We start from the raw sequence: 18,247 nt of genomic DNA, 5'->3' as shown, positions 1-18,247 counted from the left end.
GCAGTCTGCTGTGCTCGTATCAGGAACTTCTGGATTCATCATAGGAACAGGGATGTCCTCTGGAACTTCCTCTGGAATTGGAACACTGGACAACTCACTCTGAGATAAAGAGTCTTTCTCACAGGCTGTCTGCTGTGGTATAGGCTCGGACACCGGTCTCAAATGTTTCCGATTCCGGCTAAAAATTCCTTCTTCTGTTTTCACAATGTACGATCTTGGCTGAGGACCAGTATTCTTCACAACGCCAACCCGATCATAACCTTTGGACGTTTGCATCCGTACCACTTCTCCCTCTTGTAATGAATTGAGCAATTTGCTGGTCCTATCGTAGTCGGACTTCTGGGTTGGTGCTTTTTCAACAGATTGGCACTTAATGGTCTGTTGTTCTTGACACATGGAACCAACAGTTGACTACTGATTGGTAATGTGGTTCGGGTCTATCTTAACAGAAGTCTGTGAGCAGGTGAACCAAGATGTTTATCATGTGGAACATTTCTGAGATTCAAGAGATTCAGGAAAACATAAGTATTATTTCATTTTGACTTCTCAAGTAACTGTTTTGCACTTTGCACTGCACATTCTGCCAAACCATTTGATTGCAGGTACTCTGGACTACTTGTGACATGAGTAAAGTCCCATTCTTCAGCAAAACTTTTGAACTGTTGGCTTTGTAAACTGCATGCCATTGTCAGAAATAACTTTGTGCAGACTACTGTGTAGAGCAAAATAACAATCTGAAGTTGTAGTCTTCATTTGTCTTCAACCTGTGGGTTACTGGATCCGGCACGGTTCTGACTCAGCTGCATATCAGGCATCTGATCCAAGCTTCAAGCTCCTCCCCTACCCATAATGCCCTTGTCTCCTTCCTCCCTTCAGATCTCATTTGCCGCACTTCATACCCACATCGCGATCTGTGCTCTAGGCTACAGTTTTAGGGTAAGTGACTTTTTCTACCTTTTTTGACACTCCTTTCTTAAACATTTTCTTTTTCTACCTCCCCTCGCTCTGTCTGCATCGGTTTAAAAAAAAAAAAAAAAAATCTTTTCTTCTAACCTCACATGTATGGTCGCTGTGTGCATGAGTGTGTGTTGGGTCTTTGGTTGGGAGTATGGCTGAAACCCCCAAACCATGTTTCCAAAAATGCACAGAGTTTGGCCACAAGCTCTCTGCAGCTGATGGCCACACTCTGTGTGTTGAATGTCTTGGGGCTGCCCACTTAGAGACTTCCTGTTCCATCTGTGATGGGTTTAATCCCCAGGCACTGATAGACAGGAAGTATAAGTTCATTTTGAAGGCCTTCTTCCCCCTCCTACCACTAGGACCCAGGCCTCTTCTGCCCCGGCTTCTGCTTCCAGCTCCATCCCAGCCTCTTGGACTTAACCTCCCTCCAAGAGGTCCGGGGATGGAGAAAATCTTCTAAGTCCAAGGACAGGGCCAGGAAGCGATCCCCGGATCGTTTTTCCTCAGATGGCCCTCCAGCTAAAGCAAGGTCGGCTCCGAGGATGGAGTCCCACCGGCTCCATTCCCCTTAGTTCTGTCCCGAGTCGGAGGAGATTTGGACTCTGTCGCCAGCACAGGCTTCCTCTCACCGGCTCTCTAGGCTGGTGTCATTGGCCTCATCTTCCCGCTCCACCCTCAATCTCTCCGAAGAGGAGATGGATAGGATGATGCAGAAGTTTATCCGCACTCAGATACAGATGGGAGTCTTGCCTGCTTCTCTCCCTCTGGAGCAGGGGGCATGCAGTCTGCATTCATCCCCATTACTCCTTCTCCAGTCCGACCTCTGGTTTTGGAGCCCTTGGATCTGAGGACACTCAGCATCAGGGGGTCAGCTTCAATGGTACCTTGTACCTCGACGCCAGCCTTGGAGTTGAGCAAGTCAGATCTGACTAGCTCAGATCCATCCAGCTTCTGGAGCAGTGGCACCGGATCTGCGGGGAAGATGTCAGCTCTGAGTTTTTTTGGAGCAGAGCCTTCCCTTTGGAATCTTGGCACCTGGAGGCTTGGCTTTGGCTCCCCTGTTGAGTCAGAGGGTTATGGCTCCTTCCATTGTCCCTTCTCAGGAGGTTTGTTCCCCTTCGACGTGGTGGAGAGGGTCTTCTTGATCTCGTTGAGACCCCTGATGACCTCGTCTTCAGAGTCTGCCCTGGTTCTCTCTGTGTCTAACATGGACCCGGCCATCCTGCCATCTTAGGGACAGCTTGCTGCCTCTTTGCCCCAGGGTGCTCCCATTTGGGAGCAGCAAGACATTGGCGATTCCTTCCCAGAAACCCCACTGAGGAGGTTCCTCGCAAACATACGTGCAAAATGTGGCACTTGGACTCCCCACCAGAGTCCCTCATGGAAGACACCTATTTGGAGGAAGGGGAAGGTTCTCCCCCAGTCACCCCCCTGAGGATGTCTCCTTGGAGACATCATGGAAATCCTTCACCAGCATGGGGGGTCACCTGCCCAAAAACCTAACGCAGACGAATCAGTGTTCCTGGAGGCATTTGGCGCAGGACCCTCTACTTCCTGGGTGTCCCCTCCCGCGGATCCTTTGGTGATCTTATTACATCTTGGGCGTGGAAGGAACCGGACATGGTGGAGCCCCTTCCCAAAGGCCCTGACAAACGTTTGAGTGCCGCTACAAACAGGTCCCATTAGTCCAATGAATCCCCAGTTGATTCCACAGTAGTGACAGCTGCCACTGAGAAGCAGCTCACTCAAGAGAGCTCTATGGTTCATCCACCTGACTGGGAGTCTAGGACGATGGACCCTTTTGGGACCCGGGTGTATGCTTCAGTGACGTTTTCTGTGCGTGTGCTGAATTATTTGGCACACGTGATTAGGCTGCAGCGAGACCTATTCAAGGAAACTGCTGAGTCTACCCCTGGGTCCATGTCAGCGGAGGACAAGGAAGTGTTCTCCTCTTGAATGGCCACCCTGACATCAATTGCTAACATCTCTATGCGTCTCCTCTCCCTTACAACCGAGGGCACCACTAGAGCTGCCGGTACAGGTGTTGCCATCAGGTGCCATGCCTGGCTCCAGCTCTGTGCCTTTTGGAACCCTTTAAGGCATCTTTTATGAATGCCCTGTGTGATGGTTCCACCCTTTTTGGGAAGTTAGTACATGACACGTTAGTTCAGAGTGAAAAGGACAGGAAGACTCTGTCTGCCATCGGGATCTGCTGTTTGGCCCCTCAACGAACCTACTCTAGGAATCTGCAAGGGGCCAAGAAGATGTGATTCCAGAAATCTCAGAGCTTTTCACAGGACACTCAGGACTCTCCTTCCCCGGGGCAGAGGAGGATTTGATAGACGCCGCCCTAGAGGCAGGGGGGGGGCGAGAAATCAGGGGTCTCGAGAGCCTTTCTCGGAAAGACCCGCACAGCAACCCTAAAGGGTTGCCTGGCTGCTCATCTCTGGAGGCAGTCGGTGGCCACCTCTCACTACACCCAACGGCCTGGGAGCCCATCATGGAAGATCACTGGGTGTTGCAAATTATATCCAGAGGCTATTCAGTCCCCTTTCTCAAGCCACCTCCACCACCCAGACATCTCCCAGACATTTCATTGGCACAAAGGGAGGATGCAGCATTGGAAATTGCAAAGCTGCTAGAAAAGTGAGTCACCCAACCCGTCCCCCTTAGACCAGTCTGGATTAGGCATTTATTCCAGGTTCTTTTTGGAGCAAAAGGAGACAGGGGACTTAAGACCCATTCTGGATCTCTCCATCTTGAACATGTCAGTGGCCAAGATGAAATTCCAGATGGTCACAATACAATCTGTCCTGCCCTTCCTGCAGGAGAAAAATTGGATGTGCTAAATTGACCTTCAAGATGCATACTACCACATCAACATGGATAGGCACTCTTGGAGGTTTCTCTTCTTCTGCTGGGAGCCAGTCATTACCAACTCAGAGCGCTCCCTTTTGGTCTCACCACAGCCCCCAGGATGTTCAGCAAAGTGATGGCAGTGGTAGCAGCTTACCTGAGTCTCCAGGGTATACAGATCTTTCCCTACCTGGACAACTGGCTCCTCACTGCCCCTTCCAGGCATCAGCTCTGCCAAGTGAGGCATTTCTTTCTTCTCTTAGCCCAGACGTTGGGCATTACCATCAATTGCAGCAAGTCTTCACTGGCCCAGGTTCAAGTATTAGATTTCATTGGGGCTCGATTGGACACTATTCAAACCAAAGTCTTTCTTACCTTGAAGAGAATACAGTCTCTGAAGCTACATGTCAAAAGGATCCTGGTGGCAGCTCATAAGTCTTCCACCAGAAGGGTGTACTCCAGCAAATGGAGACATTTTTCAATCTGGGCTTCTCAGCGTGCCCTAGATCCCTTCACTGCTCTGGTTTCTGCGGTTTTAGAATTTTTGGCAGGGCTCTTTCAGCAAGGTGCCAGTTCTTCTATGTCCAGGTTTCAATTAGCAGCGATTTCTAATTTTCATGTAGGTGATAACATGGCTTCCTTAGCATCTTCTAAGCTTTGCAAAGCCTTCTTAAAAGGCATCTTTCTTCTTCGGCCCTGGGTGAAGGATCCTACGCCACTGTGGGATCTCACTTTAGTTCTGCAAACCCTAGTTTCATCCCCCTTTGAGCCTGCAGCCTCTGTGGACCTGCAGTTTTTGTCCTGGACGAAGGCATTCTTGGTTGCTATTACTTTGCCAGGAGGATTTTGGATCTTCAAGCTTTGTCGGTCAAGCCTACTTATATGATTTTTTATAAGGATAGGATATCCTTGCATACCAATCCATCTTTCCTTCCTAAGGTAGCTTCAGAATCCAATATTAATCAGTTGATTAATCTCCCTGTCTTTTTCCCAAATTTTCAGAATAAGGGAGAGTACAAATTGCATTTGTTGGATGTGCACAGACAGTTAAATTTTTACCTGCACAGGACTAAATCCTTTCGTAAGTCTGACCAACTCTTCATTTCCTAGTCTAAACCCTTTTTGGGGAAACCACTATCGAAGGTCACCATTGCCCGTTGGATTTCCCAGTGTGTTACACTGGCATATTCTGCTAGGGGTTTATCCCTGCTAGGTCATGTGAAGGCACATTCCACTACATCTATCGCTACTTCATTGGCCTTTTGGTCCAGAGTTTCGTTAGATAACATCAGCTCTGTGGCTACTTGGGCTTCATCACATACTTTCATCTCGCATTATAAGTTGGACATTATATCCAGGAACAGGGTATCCTTTGGCTCTGCCATGCTTTGGAATATCCTTCCATGAAGGCCTCCCAGGTGTTTAGTAGCTAGAGACTGTGTCCCACAGATTGAAGACAAAATGAAGACAACAACTTCAGATAAAGAAGTTAGATACTCACCATAACGTTCTATCTGAGTTGTTGCTCTTCATTTGTCTTCAACCTTTCCTTCTTTCCTTCCCCCTGCCTTGCATAGACTGTGTGGGGTCTGGTGAGTAGAGGATGTGGTCACCACTAGGGTGAATCTTACTCTCCCTTTCTTGCTTACAGAAACATTCAGCAGGGGACAAGGTGTTGGGTCGGCTGTTGTTGCTAGGTTAGGCAGCAAACTCGATCTGAGGAAGGAAGGAGACAGGGGCGTTATGGGTAGGGGAGGAGCTTGGAGCTCGGATCAGATGCTGGTTATGCGGCCAAGTCAGATCCGTGCCAGATCTGGTAACCCACAGGTTGAAGACAAATGAAGAGCAACAACTTAGATGGAACGTTATGGTGAGTACATAACTTCTTTCTTGATCTTAGTAATGACTGTACTGGATGCTAGGTTAGTTAGCAACTCAATCTCGAACCAGTTGGAGTAAGAGTCTACTAACACCAAATAATGTTGACCAGTCCACTCAAAGATGTCTGTGGCTACTTTCGACCAAGGTAGTTCCGGAATCTGGTTAAGCTGAAGTGGTTCCTTTTGTTGATCTGGCTGTGTACTATTACATACTGAACAAGATAATAATGTACTCTCAATGTCTTGTGACACAGAAGGCCAAAATACTGTCTCTCTCACTTTTCTTATGGTAGATTTGATTCCTGGGTGACCACAGTGCAAGATATTACTGTAATTAGGTTGCAAAGACTTGGGAACAAGTACTTTCAAACCTTTCTTAATTATACTTTTGTCTGACAAAATCTCTGCATGGAAAATAAGGTTGCACTTCTTGAGGCTATCATTGACTGATAATGTGGTTGAGCCTCTGTAAAACTGGATCCGTAGCTGCGTGATCTCTCAGCTCATCAAGACATGTGGAATAAAAATTTCTCATTTCCATGACTTCAAAATCATCTTCAGTGGTATTTCTGGGTGATCTGGATAATGTATCAGCAAGATAAAGAAGTTTACCTTTCTTGTAGACAAGATTGAAACTGTACATGTTCATCGTGTTTCACTGTTGCAGTCATTACACTTGGATTATCCCGCTGGCAGGCTACCCGCAGTCGGCCTGAATTCCAAAGTCCTGGTCCGGCGTCGGTTGCTATCGCCTCTTCCCTGACGTCAGTGCGCTAGGGGTATTTAAGATGCAGCCAACACCATTTTCTTTTGTCTTTCTTGCCGCGCAGTGCCCGAAGCAAAAGCAGTTCCCAAGTGCCGGTCGGCTGACTCCTGAGATTTTCAAAATTGAATTTCAGATCCGAAGTCTTCAATAAAGCGAAGTACCCTGTTGGGGAAACTTTTTCTTGCTCCAGACCGATGTCAGTAAAAGTTAACAATTGTATTTCTTGTGGGAAGCAAATACTTCATAAGGATTTTCACTCTTACTGTATTCCTTGCCTAGGCCCTGACCACGACGTTGCTAGTTGTCGGATTTGTGCTAGATTCCACCAATGCACTATTAAGCATCGGTTTGATTTTGCTTTACATTACTTTGGCTGAAGGTTTAACTACATATTGGCGTCAGAACAACCGACGACCGGAATTCATAAAAAACACAAAGAGAAAGAAAAGGACAGGCATCCGAGGTCCAAAACCGACGACGAAGCCTCTTCCAGGCCAGTCGCCGGTCCGCCGGTTCATAGTGAGGCGCTTTCGCAGCCCCTGACACCCGCTACCTCAGAGCCACAGGCCAGCTCTGACTCCCATGTGGAGACAACTAGGCCTATGGAAACTCAAGGTATTGAGCCTATGGAAACTATTCCCTCAGATGGGTCCGGAGCCGCTGAGCAGTCATCGGCTTCTGAGGGTATTTTCAGACCTACACAGCTTACTGTCAAGTCCACTTCAGCAGCCAAGGCAAAGTATAAAACACCACTAAAGACAAAGAAACAAGTACAGCATTCTTCTGGACAGTCATCCATGCCAAAGAAACAGATGCTTAAAATGGCCGAGGACCTAATTACTTTGATCAGGGGTACCCATCCCCGTCCTGATAAAAGGCCTAGGCAAGACACTGACTATGACTCTTCTGACTAGGTCTCTATTTCCTCTGATTCCTCTTCAGAACAGGGATATTCTCTTCCTCCCTATGAGACTCTGATGCTGAAGAATCTATCCCTTCAGCCTCTCCTCCTGAGGATTACTCTTTTGGGGAAACCTTGCACACCATGAGGGAGCATTTCCATTGGGAGAGCCAGGATTATTCAGAATCCAAGAAAAGGCTCAGAGACTTTCTTTTACTGCCTCAACACAGGCCCCTTGCTATCCCCCCTTTACTAGATATTGCTGATGATGTTTTTTTTTCAGAATCCAGTTTGTCGCCTGATTCTTTACCCCCTGCACCAGTCAAGCCAGATAGGTACTACATGGTCACAGACTCTCATAAATTTCTGCATATAAACCCTGCTGCTGACCCAGAAACAATTTCTCAGGGTCCCAAAGGGGTCAAGGCTTCCACTGCAAAAAACCCTGTTACCTCTGATAGGGATTCTAGAGCACTGGATAGATGGGGGGAAAAAGTTTACACTTCTGCTACTTTAGCTGTAAGGGCTTTAAATTGCCAGTTTCACATGCTTAAATATCAACAATACCTAGTGTCTTTGCTAAAACAGAAAATGCCTACAAGCTCAGAATGTCCTGACAATAAGGAAATGCAGGATTTATTGCATGCAGCTGAACAAGTGGGAAAGCATACTCTGCAATGTGGTTTTGATTCATTAGAGGCTTCTTGCAGAGCCGCAGTTACAGGTTCTGTCATTCGAAGGCATGCTTGGTTAAAAGAACAAAGTTTACCTGATCATGTTAAAGCAAAATTATTGGATACTCCATTACAGCATGATACTTTGTTTGATGTTAAGGCAGAAGAGGTGTTAAAGGAAATGGAGGATAAAGCAAAACCAATGCAGACAGTAAAGGATTTCTTACAGGTTCAGCCACCTAGATTTAGTAGGAACTGGCCTTCTAAAAAATGGTCCTTTCCAGTGTCAGACAGACCACAAAGAGGCAGATACAGACCCCCAAGAGGCAGATCTCAGTCCCAAGGCTCATACAGACCTAAACAATGAGGTGCTGCAGCCCGCAAAGGTGGAGAAGACAAATCACAACCTTATAGGAAACAGTCCCAATGACTTCCCTCTACTAATGCCAAGCACTTACCTTTTGGCAGCTCCCTTAGGGGAAAACAGCACTTTTCTCACAAAATTGGCACAGGATCACCCAGGACAAATGGGTACTGAATATTGTTTCTCAGGGTTACAGGTTACACTTTCACACCCTACCAAGGCCAAAAGGTATGCCAGACCTGCCACAAAATCAATGGACAGAGTCACAAAAACAAATTTCTGCTCTCATGGACATGAGAGCTATTCAAAAAGTACCACAACAAGAACAGGAGCAAGGATTTTACTCAAGACTTTTCTTGGTACCCAGAAAGGACAAAGCCTGGAGACTAATATTGGACCTGTCAATTCTAAATACTTTCCTGGATGTTCCAAAATTCAAAATGTTGACACTGCAGCAACTTCTACCCATGCTGGGCAAGAAGGCTTGGCTAGTTACTTTGGACCTCAAAGAGGCATACCTGCATGTCCCAATCAGACAATCTTTATTTATTTATTTATTTATTTATTTATTTATTTTACATTTGTTAACCGGGCTAGTCTAACTGGATATATTTCCATTTTCAGCAGAGGCCCGGGGAGAAAAGCTCCACATCTAGACAAGACAGATACAACATAACAAAAAAATTCATAATAACAGATTAAAAAGTGGTAGGACTTTAACTCCAAGACAAGAATAATTAATCACAGAGTAAAGGTATAAAAACATATTAAACATAATTTCATCTTTAGAACCATTTAGAGAAAGCATAAAACCAAGGAAAAGAGAGAACATTAATTGAAAGAAAGTGCAGATTTAAAGAGATATGTACTGTCAGAAAGAGAGAGACAATAGCCATGAGGAGGAGAAAAACAAAGAAATTTTTAATCAGGCTTAGAGCAGGAACATATCCAGTGGTTTTTAAGGTATACTCTGAGTTTTTGTTTAAACAGAACAGTAGATGCAATTGAAGTAAGTTCAGGAGGAAGTTTATTCCAGAGTTTCTCAATGGCATTCGAGAAAAGGGAATCACCAGCAAGGTTATTAGATTTGGTTAAGGTAACTAGCAGTTTGCTGGAAGAGCGGAGTGAGTTCAGGTTAGAGTAGGGGCTTAAGAGGTTAGAAAGTACAGGTGTATTAAGAGGTTGGTAAAAAGCTCTTTGGACAAACATAAGTTGGGATAGAAGCAACATGTTTGTCAGTTCAAGCCAGTTAAGTTGTTGCAGATTCAGACAGTGGTGGGTTCTGAATTGCTTCCCAGTAACAAATCTAGCTATGTTATTGTAAGTGGTAGACAGTTTAGAGAGATTGTTTTTCTTGAGATTAGTGTAGATAGGTGAGGCGTAGAGAAGCGTGGAAATAAGATGTGAATGGGCAAGATTAACTTTTGCTGGGAAGGTTAAAAAAGTTTTGATTCTATATAGAGAGCCAAGTTTCCTGTTTACAGATTTAATGGTATTGTTGATATGAAAGTCGAAGGAAAGATTGTTGTCAATCGTGACACCTAGCAATTTAGTAGTAGAGTCAGGTGATATAAAGGTTCCATTATTCGACAAGATAGTGAAGTCAAATGTAGGGGATCTGGTAGTAGGCTTAAAGAGTAGGAGTTTGGTCTTTTTTGCGTTTAGGAGTAGGCAACGTTTTAGGAACCAAGTTTCGACTTTAGAAAATACAGCTTGAGTGTTAGTTTGAAGTTCTGAAATGGATTTAGCAGAGCAAATAAGTGTGGAGTCATCGGCATATTGAATGCATGTAGCCTGGGGAATAGCTATTTGTAAGTCATTTATAAAGAGGGAGAATAGAAGAGGTCCAAGAATAGAGCCTTGGGGGACCCCAAGTGAAATTGGTAGAAGAGATGAGAGTTTGTTATCCCAGAGGACGGCCTGTTTCCTGTTAGTGAGATAGGAACTGAACCAGTGGATAGCCTTAGCTTCTAAGGAAAGAGATTCGAGAATTTTTAATAGGAGAGAGTGGTTAACCATGTCGAAGGCTTTGGACAGGTCAATGAAGAGAGCGGAAGACAGGATATTATTGTTGCGATTTTTGTTAATAAAGTCTGTAAAGGAGAGCAGAGCAGTAGTTGTGCTATGATAGGGCCTAAAGCCATGTTGACAGTTTGTAAGAATGTTATTTTGTATTAGGTGATTCATTAACTGATGGTGAACACATTTTTCCATTATTTTTGCGAGTGGGGACAATAGGGCTATGGGCCTGTAGTTAGAATGTTCAAAGGAGTTTCCTACTTTATATAAGGGTATGATGTCAGAGATTTTCCAGATATCAGGTATGGTTTCTTGATTTATGGTCCTATTAATAAGAATAGATATGGGATAAGCGATTTCAGAGGCTGCTTTTTGAAGGAATTCAGAAGGAAGCTGGTCAGCTGAGTGGGTACATGGTTTAAGTTTGAGAATACATCTCTGTATAAAGGTAGTGGGGATGGGTTGTAGCCTAAAGGTTGGTAGTTTGGAGGATGCATGGTCAAGGATGCTAGTATTGCCACTGGAGAGATGGGAGGCCAAGGAATTAATAGTATCAATGAAGAATGAGTTGAAAGTGTTGGCAGTATCAAGGGAAGAAATTTTGTCAGACCCAGAAGGGGAGGGAGTGGTAGTCTGTCCAGGGTGAAGATAACTCAGATTCATAGCTGGATCAATGCATTACCAATTCTCTGCACTGCCCTTTGGCTTATCTACTGCGCCCAGGGTCTTCACAAAATGCCTGGCACCAGTAATTGCATATTGCAGACAAAAAGGAATACAGATGTATCCCTACTTGGATGACTGCTTTATTCAAGCAGAGAGCAAGGACATTCTACTAAAGCATCTGGCATTTGTGAAAAGTTTACTAATTTGCCTAGGGCACACAGTAAACGAAAATAAATCAAAACTAGTGCCCTCTCAAGGGATAATATTCCTGGGTGCAAGCTTAAATACAAATGCCCAGATGGCTTATCTCATGCCAGACAAGCAAAGGCAACTGACTCATTACTTTCAGATGATGGCAACAAAGACCAAGCTACCTGCAAGAAAAATTCAGCAGGCTTTGGGCTTCATGGCATCCTGCATACTGCTAATTCCATATGCAAGACTGCATATGAGGAAGCTACAATGGTATCTAAAAAGTATTTGGACTCAACATTGCCACAGCCTGGAAACAATAATAACTCTTATTCCCTGCCTGCAACAGGAGTTTCGATGGTGGGCACTGGCCTGTCACCACAACAAGGGACAGCCTTTCACTTTACCCACAGCCAGGCAGACACTAACAACAGATGCATCGGATTATGCCTGGGGGGGCACACATGGCAGGAAAATGTATTCAGGGCACGTGGCCTGCAGACCAAATGCATCTTCACATCAATCAAAAAGAGATGCTAGCTGTACAGTATGCCCTGACAGCCTTCAAGGATCTACTACATCCATGACAACTATTACTAAAGATGGACAATACTACAGTTATGTGTTACATAAACAAGCAAGGGGGCAAGGCATGACTTTGTGGAACACAGCACTGACCTACCAAGTACATCTACAGGCACAATTCCTGCCAGGAAAGAAAAATACTCCGGCAGGCGAACTAAGCAGAAACCTCATAGACCCTCACGAGTGGAAACTAAATCCACAGGTCTTCAGCATGATAACAAGGAAATGGGGATGCCCAGACATATATCTTTTTGCCTCCCCTCACAACTGCCAACTACAGAGATTCTGCACATGGACTTATCACTCACAAGCATGGAAAGTGGATGCTCTTATCATTCAGCTGGAAAACCCTAACAGTTTATGCCTTTCCACCACTGCCTCTCCTTCCCAAGGTGCTCCTAAAAGTCAGACAAGAGAAGCCAAAAATGATTCTGATTGCCCCAGACTGGCCAAACCAGCACTGGTACCCAATCCTAAAGAGCTTGTCTTAAGACCCAGCCTGGACTTTACCTAAAATTCCTCATCTTCTGACAACAAAACAATCAGAATGTGCACAGCCAGCTCAGAACCTTAAATCTGGCTGCATGGTGGATAATATAGCCACTCGGAACACATCTCTCTCTAAAGCTGTTATGGATGTCATTTTGGAAGCCAGGAGGCCCAGCACCAGGAAATCTTTTGCAGAAAAATGGAAGAGATTCTGTGCTTGGAACCAGGCACAAGGACTTGAATCACTTGTTCCAAATATTCCTCAGATTTTACAATACCTAACTGAGATGCTGGACAAAGGCCTGTCCTTCTCATCAATTAAGATCCATGCCTCTGCTATTTCAGCTCATTACAATACGGAACCTCCTATTTTCTCTCATCCACTGCTAAGACAGTACCTCAGAGGGGCAAAAAACATAAGACCCCCAAGGAGAGCACCGATACCTACATGGGACCTCAACTTTGTCTTAGAAAAGCTCACACTGCCTCCTTTTGAGCCAGCCAATACAGCTGATATAAAATTCCTATCATGGAAAACTACTCTGGTCCTAGCAATAACTTCAGCAAGAACAGTCTCAGAGTTACAGGCATTAATGGCAGTGGAACCTTTTATCATTTTTCATCCGGACAGGGTTTCTCTAAGGACAAACCCAACATTTATGCCAAAGGTAGTATCCAGTGTGGCTCTTAACCAAACCATTCATTTGCCAACATTTTATCCAAATCCCCAGAATAAAGGGGAGAAACTTTTGCACTCTTTGGACATACACAAGCATATACTTGGACAAAACAAAGCTTTCAGAAAAACTGAGCAACTGTTTGAAGCATATGCTGCAGGATCACAAGGAAAGGCTATCTCAAAGCAGACTATTTCAAAATGGATAGGACACTGTATTTGTTTGTGCTATGCACAACATGGCAAGTCAGTGCCTAAAAATATTAGGCCACATTCTACCAGAGCAGCAGCCACTTCAGCAACCTTTCTCAGAGGAGTACCAACCAAGGAAATTTTGGAGGCTGCAACTTGGAGTTCAGTGCACACTTTTACCAAGCATTATCACTTACCTCTTTACTCTAAATCCAGAGCAGGCTTTACCACTGCATTTCTGCAGGGCCTCATAGCCACTCCTAATCCTATTTAGACCCAGCTGCCCTACCTCAGCTTTGGGATTCAACCCAAGTGTAATGACTGCAACAGTGAAACACGATGAACATAGTACAGTTGTGTACCTTCCATAAGTGTAGATGTTCGAGTGTATTCACTGTTGCAGTCCAGGTTACCCACCCTCCGTCCCCCTTTCTTTGCTGGGACTTATCTATACTTCTCTATCCTATACAACCTATGTGGTGTATTTGCTTGTAGATGAAGGTATTGTTTTTATTTTACTGTATGTTATGTTTTTATACGCAATATGTATTGCCTACCTTCTTGGGGGTACCTGACATCTGGGGCAAGAAAAACTGAAGAAAATGGTGTTGGCTGCATCTTAAATACCCCTGGCGCACTGACATCAGGGAAGAGGCGACAGCAACCAATGCCAGACCAGGACTTTGGAATTCAAGCCGACTGCGGGTAGCCTGCCAGCAGGATAACCCAAGTGTAATGACGGCAACAGTGAATACACTCGAACATCTACATTTATGGTAGGTACACAGCTGTACTTTTTGCAATCTCAGCATCATACATTGCAGTCTGGCTGGAGCTGAATGCATTTGCTTTCTCAGAATAGTGACTAATGGTTGGTGGCCTGTTTCAATCTGGATAGGTCTACTGTAAACATAATCGTGGAACTTGGAACATGCAGACACAATTGCCAAAAGCTTTCTCAATGTGGGCATACTGCATCTCAGTTTGGGTAAGTGTTCTTGATGCATAGGCAACAGGTTGGTCCTCTTGTTGATTGACTGCACCAAGACCAAATTTCGAAGCATCACAGGAAAGTGTAACTGCTTTGTGACCATCAAAGTATCTTGAGTGTTAGTGGACTAGCAATTCTCTGTTTCAGGACACCAAATGCTCTTTGGTGTTGCTTTAACCAAGACCAGGATATATCTTTATGTGTCACCTATCTGAGTGGTACTGATGGTTGGCTGAAGTCTGGAATGAACTTGCCTAGGTAGTTGACCATGCCAAGAAAACATTGCAGGGCTTGAACATTGTCTGGAGTTGGCATCTCAAGAATGGCCATTTGCTTTGAAGGGTCTGGTCATAGGCCTGTACCTGTAAATAAATGCCCAACATAAGTAACTTCTTGTAGCCTGAATTTGCATTTGTATGGGTTGAGCTTGAGATTTACTTGATGTGCCCTTTCTAGAACTTTTCTGAGGTTTCTGTCATGTTTAGCTTCATCACGACCTCCTACTAGTATGTCTACTATGATAGCACAAGGATGCCCAGAAAAAATTTGCTTCATTGCACGTTGAAAGACTTCACTTGCAGAATTTATCCCAAATTCCATTCTCAGAAATCTGTACCTGCCAAATGCAGTACTAAAAGTAGTGAAGAATCATGATTACTTGTCAAACTGAGTTTGCCAAAATGAACTCTTTGCACATAAGACAGAATAAATAGTGTCATTTGGCATTAAGGCTGTGACTTCTTTGACTGTGCACATTGGATAATGAGGTCTTTTTAACGCTTTGTTCAAATCTCGTGGATCAGTACATATTCTGATGTCATCTGAGCTTTTCTAATGAGCCACCACCATGGAAGATACCCATTCTGTTGGAATCTTAACTGGACAAATCACAGCTTGTCGCACCATTTTATCTAACTCAGATTTAACCCTGTCGTACATGGCTATTGGAACTTTACATGCTGGCATGATAATTGGACTGACCTCTGGGTCTAACTTCATGGAGTACACAACTGGCAGTTTGCCTAGTTTGTCTTGGAAAAGATCAGCATAGGTAGAAAAAAATGTGCTGGGCAAAATTAGAGTACTGGTCTTGTAGGCTAACATGGTGGACTAATTTGTTAAATGAAAGCAGTCCCATTTTCAAAGAGCCTATGAGCCCTAATAATGACTTGATGTGCCTCTTGACCACATAAAATAACAGGTCGTAGCATCTCCCAGCAGAGTAACATGAAAGCACTACTGAGCCTTCAGTTTGAATTTCTTCTCCTCCATAAGCAACCAGTTTTGCACACCTTGCTAAATCAAGCCTTTCACCTTTACACACTCTAGCAAATGTTTCTGCCAACATACCATTACACTTGCAGCCTGTATCAACTTTGAGCTCTATGGGTTTGCCATTTATCCGAACAGTACAAAATACTTCATTCATGGCCCTTAAATCAACTGCATTCACCATTTCATGAAGCACTGACACACCATCAACATAAAGAGTAGGCTTGCCACTGTCTAACTGATCAACTCATTTCTTAAAATGCTCCCTTTCATAAAAGAATGTAGGCCTTCTGATATACAAAATCTTTTGAAGTGATTCCATTTGTGGCATTATTGACCAAAAGCTAAACACTTTTCCCTTTTAGATTCATCACTACCACCACAATTATGACAGTTGACATTGAAACTAGATTGGGGCCCATGCTTTCAGTTTGTTGACTAACTGTTATGCTTCACTGAGACTGTGTGAACTCTGGAATGTCCTAGAAAGTTCCGGGATTTACCAGTGAGTGCTGCAGGGGTTGTAGGTGCCATGTGCTTGGGCCTGTTTCTTTTAACAACGTGCTGCATACTATCAGCATGAGCTTTATCACTGTGCCTTCAAGAACTGCTCTCATTTGTAAGCATATTTGTGTGCTTTTCTGTAAGCTCGTATATCTGACAAATCTCAATGGCCTTATTCAAAGTTAAATCACTGTGACAAAGCAAAAGTTTTCTCACAGCATAATCTTTTTTACTACACACAAGTCTGTCTTTTATCAGCTCATCCCTTAAATCACCATATCTGCACGTTTTAGCCTTATTTCTCAGGTCAGTTATGTATGCTGCAAAAGTTTCACCAGGCTTTTGATCCCTTGTGTAAAATAAGTGCTTTTCCATGGTAACATTTGTTTGGGGGGTTACACATTTCTCTAAATTTATGTTTTAAGCACTCAGGGTCCTCCCTTGACTCAGCCAGTACAACAATATGACTGTTTTCCCCTTCTCCACCATAAATAACAGGTGCATACACAAATGAACTCTCCCTTTCTATAGCTTCTGATCCAGCTAAATTAAGCAGAATAAATGCCTTTGTACGATTATCTTTATCAGAAAATGCAGTCTGTATGAAAATATCATACTCTTGCTCAAACACTCTCCAGTTCTCAGCAACATTATTGTCAAACACAAGTGCACTGGGCTTTCGAAATCCATCTGCCATGCTCTCAAAGTATACACAAGCACACTGAAAAATATGGCCCTTGTAATTATGTATGAACAAACTGTTCTGTAAGCTTGTAACTACATTCGAATACACAATAAACTCTGTGAAATACTTTACTGTACGAAATATGCTCTGTAATGGCTGTATTCTGTGAGATATGCGTTGTAATGGCTGTGCTTTGTGAAATATGCCTTACTGTAACACCGCATAAACGTGAACACTTCATACACTTCTGATAACTTGGATATCTTTGCTTAATACAAAAATACACATGCTTTGCGAAAATGTGGTTGTTCCCCCTTATTTTATTTGTTTTATGCAATTCAAACGTCATCTTAAACATTTTCTAATCATTTGAATATTTTTATCAATATTGTACATATCTGTTTATGCGAAAATTATTTGGAACATTCTGTATGCCCCGTTTCATATTATATGAAAAGAAATAGTGCTGAGCAAGTTTTAATACCTGAAATTCATTTCTGACCTTTTTTGAGAAGTTTGTACATTTTTAGGATGATCCGCTTGTCTATATTCCACCAGCATCTGGACAAGTGCCTTTAAGTTGTTTTTGCCAAGCCTTTTCTAGCTTCATGCCCTTTTCTGGTACCTGTCCTTTTAGATATGCAGCTTCTGACACCATGTCCTTTTAGACATGCCACTTCTGACACCATGTCACTCGTTCATCTCTAATGCAAATAAGAAGGCTTGGGGTTTCATTTAGATGCTTTAATACATAGAAACACATCAGGATGGATAGCAGCATTTCTAAATACGAATGAACTAACTAACTAACAGACAGACCTTACATACATACATGTTCACATCTCAACAGCTAACTATAAAATGGCAGTTAGATTTGCACGTCTCAGTATTTATACACTTGTGCAAGCCCTTGGATAGCGTCTTAAAGGCATATACACACATATTGATCTACAGACTTTATGAATTCCGCAAATAAACTAACACAAATGCTAGAATATTTAAGATGTGTTATCTTAACTCTGAGGTTGTTGCACCACAGGAATTCTTGACTGTCTTTGGGCAGCCATTATTTTTTCATTCCACTTAATAAAGATTGTACTTTTAGAGAATGCCAGTTGTTGCACAGATAGTCAGCAAAAAAGTATTCAAAAAGCAGTGTCTCATCTTCCAGTTGATCACACATATACCTCACTCTCCATTGAATGACCAACTGTTTAGCCATTTTCCATTCACGTTTCAAGTGATGCTGAGCTTTTGAGGCTTCTTTCACTTATATATAACTGGTTAGTCCTTAGATTGTGTGGGCCTTGTATGAGCAGACTCTGTTTTGTCTTTTTTTTATTACAGGAAGATGTGTAAGAATTGCTTGAGGACTACACCACTGTGTAACAGTGGAGAGCACATCTTTAGCCTAGTCAGAGAGTTGATGGCATGGGGGGATGGGGGTAATGGTTCCCAGTGATGCAAGACTTTAAGTTGTTGGCAGCTTGCTAGAATACACCTCAAGAAAACATTGTCTTGCCTAACTTCAGAAATCATATCCAGGGTTTTCAGATATTATAAGTAAAAATAGTC

The 18,247-nt window shown here is 43.5% G+C and overlaps 1 protein-coding gene across 2 annotated transcripts in view; it reads left to right on the top strand.

Moving 5' to 3' along the window:
• The window catches only part of CYFIP2 (cytoplasmic FMR1 interacting protein 2), a 2,832,302-nt gene that overhangs the window by 1,055,691 nt on the left and 1,758,364 nt on the right, over window positions 1–18,247 (top strand). The gene's annotated exons all lie outside the window — the stretch shown is intronic.

This window comes from Protopterus annectens, chromosome 4.part0 (assembly GCF_019279795.1).
Source record: "Protopterus annectens isolate FY-2018-M chromosome 4.part0, PAN1.0, whole genome shotgun sequence".
NCBI classification, from domain to species: Eukaryota; Metazoa; Chordata; order Ceratodontiformes; family Protopteridae; genus Protopterus; species Protopterus annectens.
The sequence above is the reverse complement of the archived record's forward strand: the minus strand, read 5'-3'. Positions and strand labels throughout refer to the sequence as shown.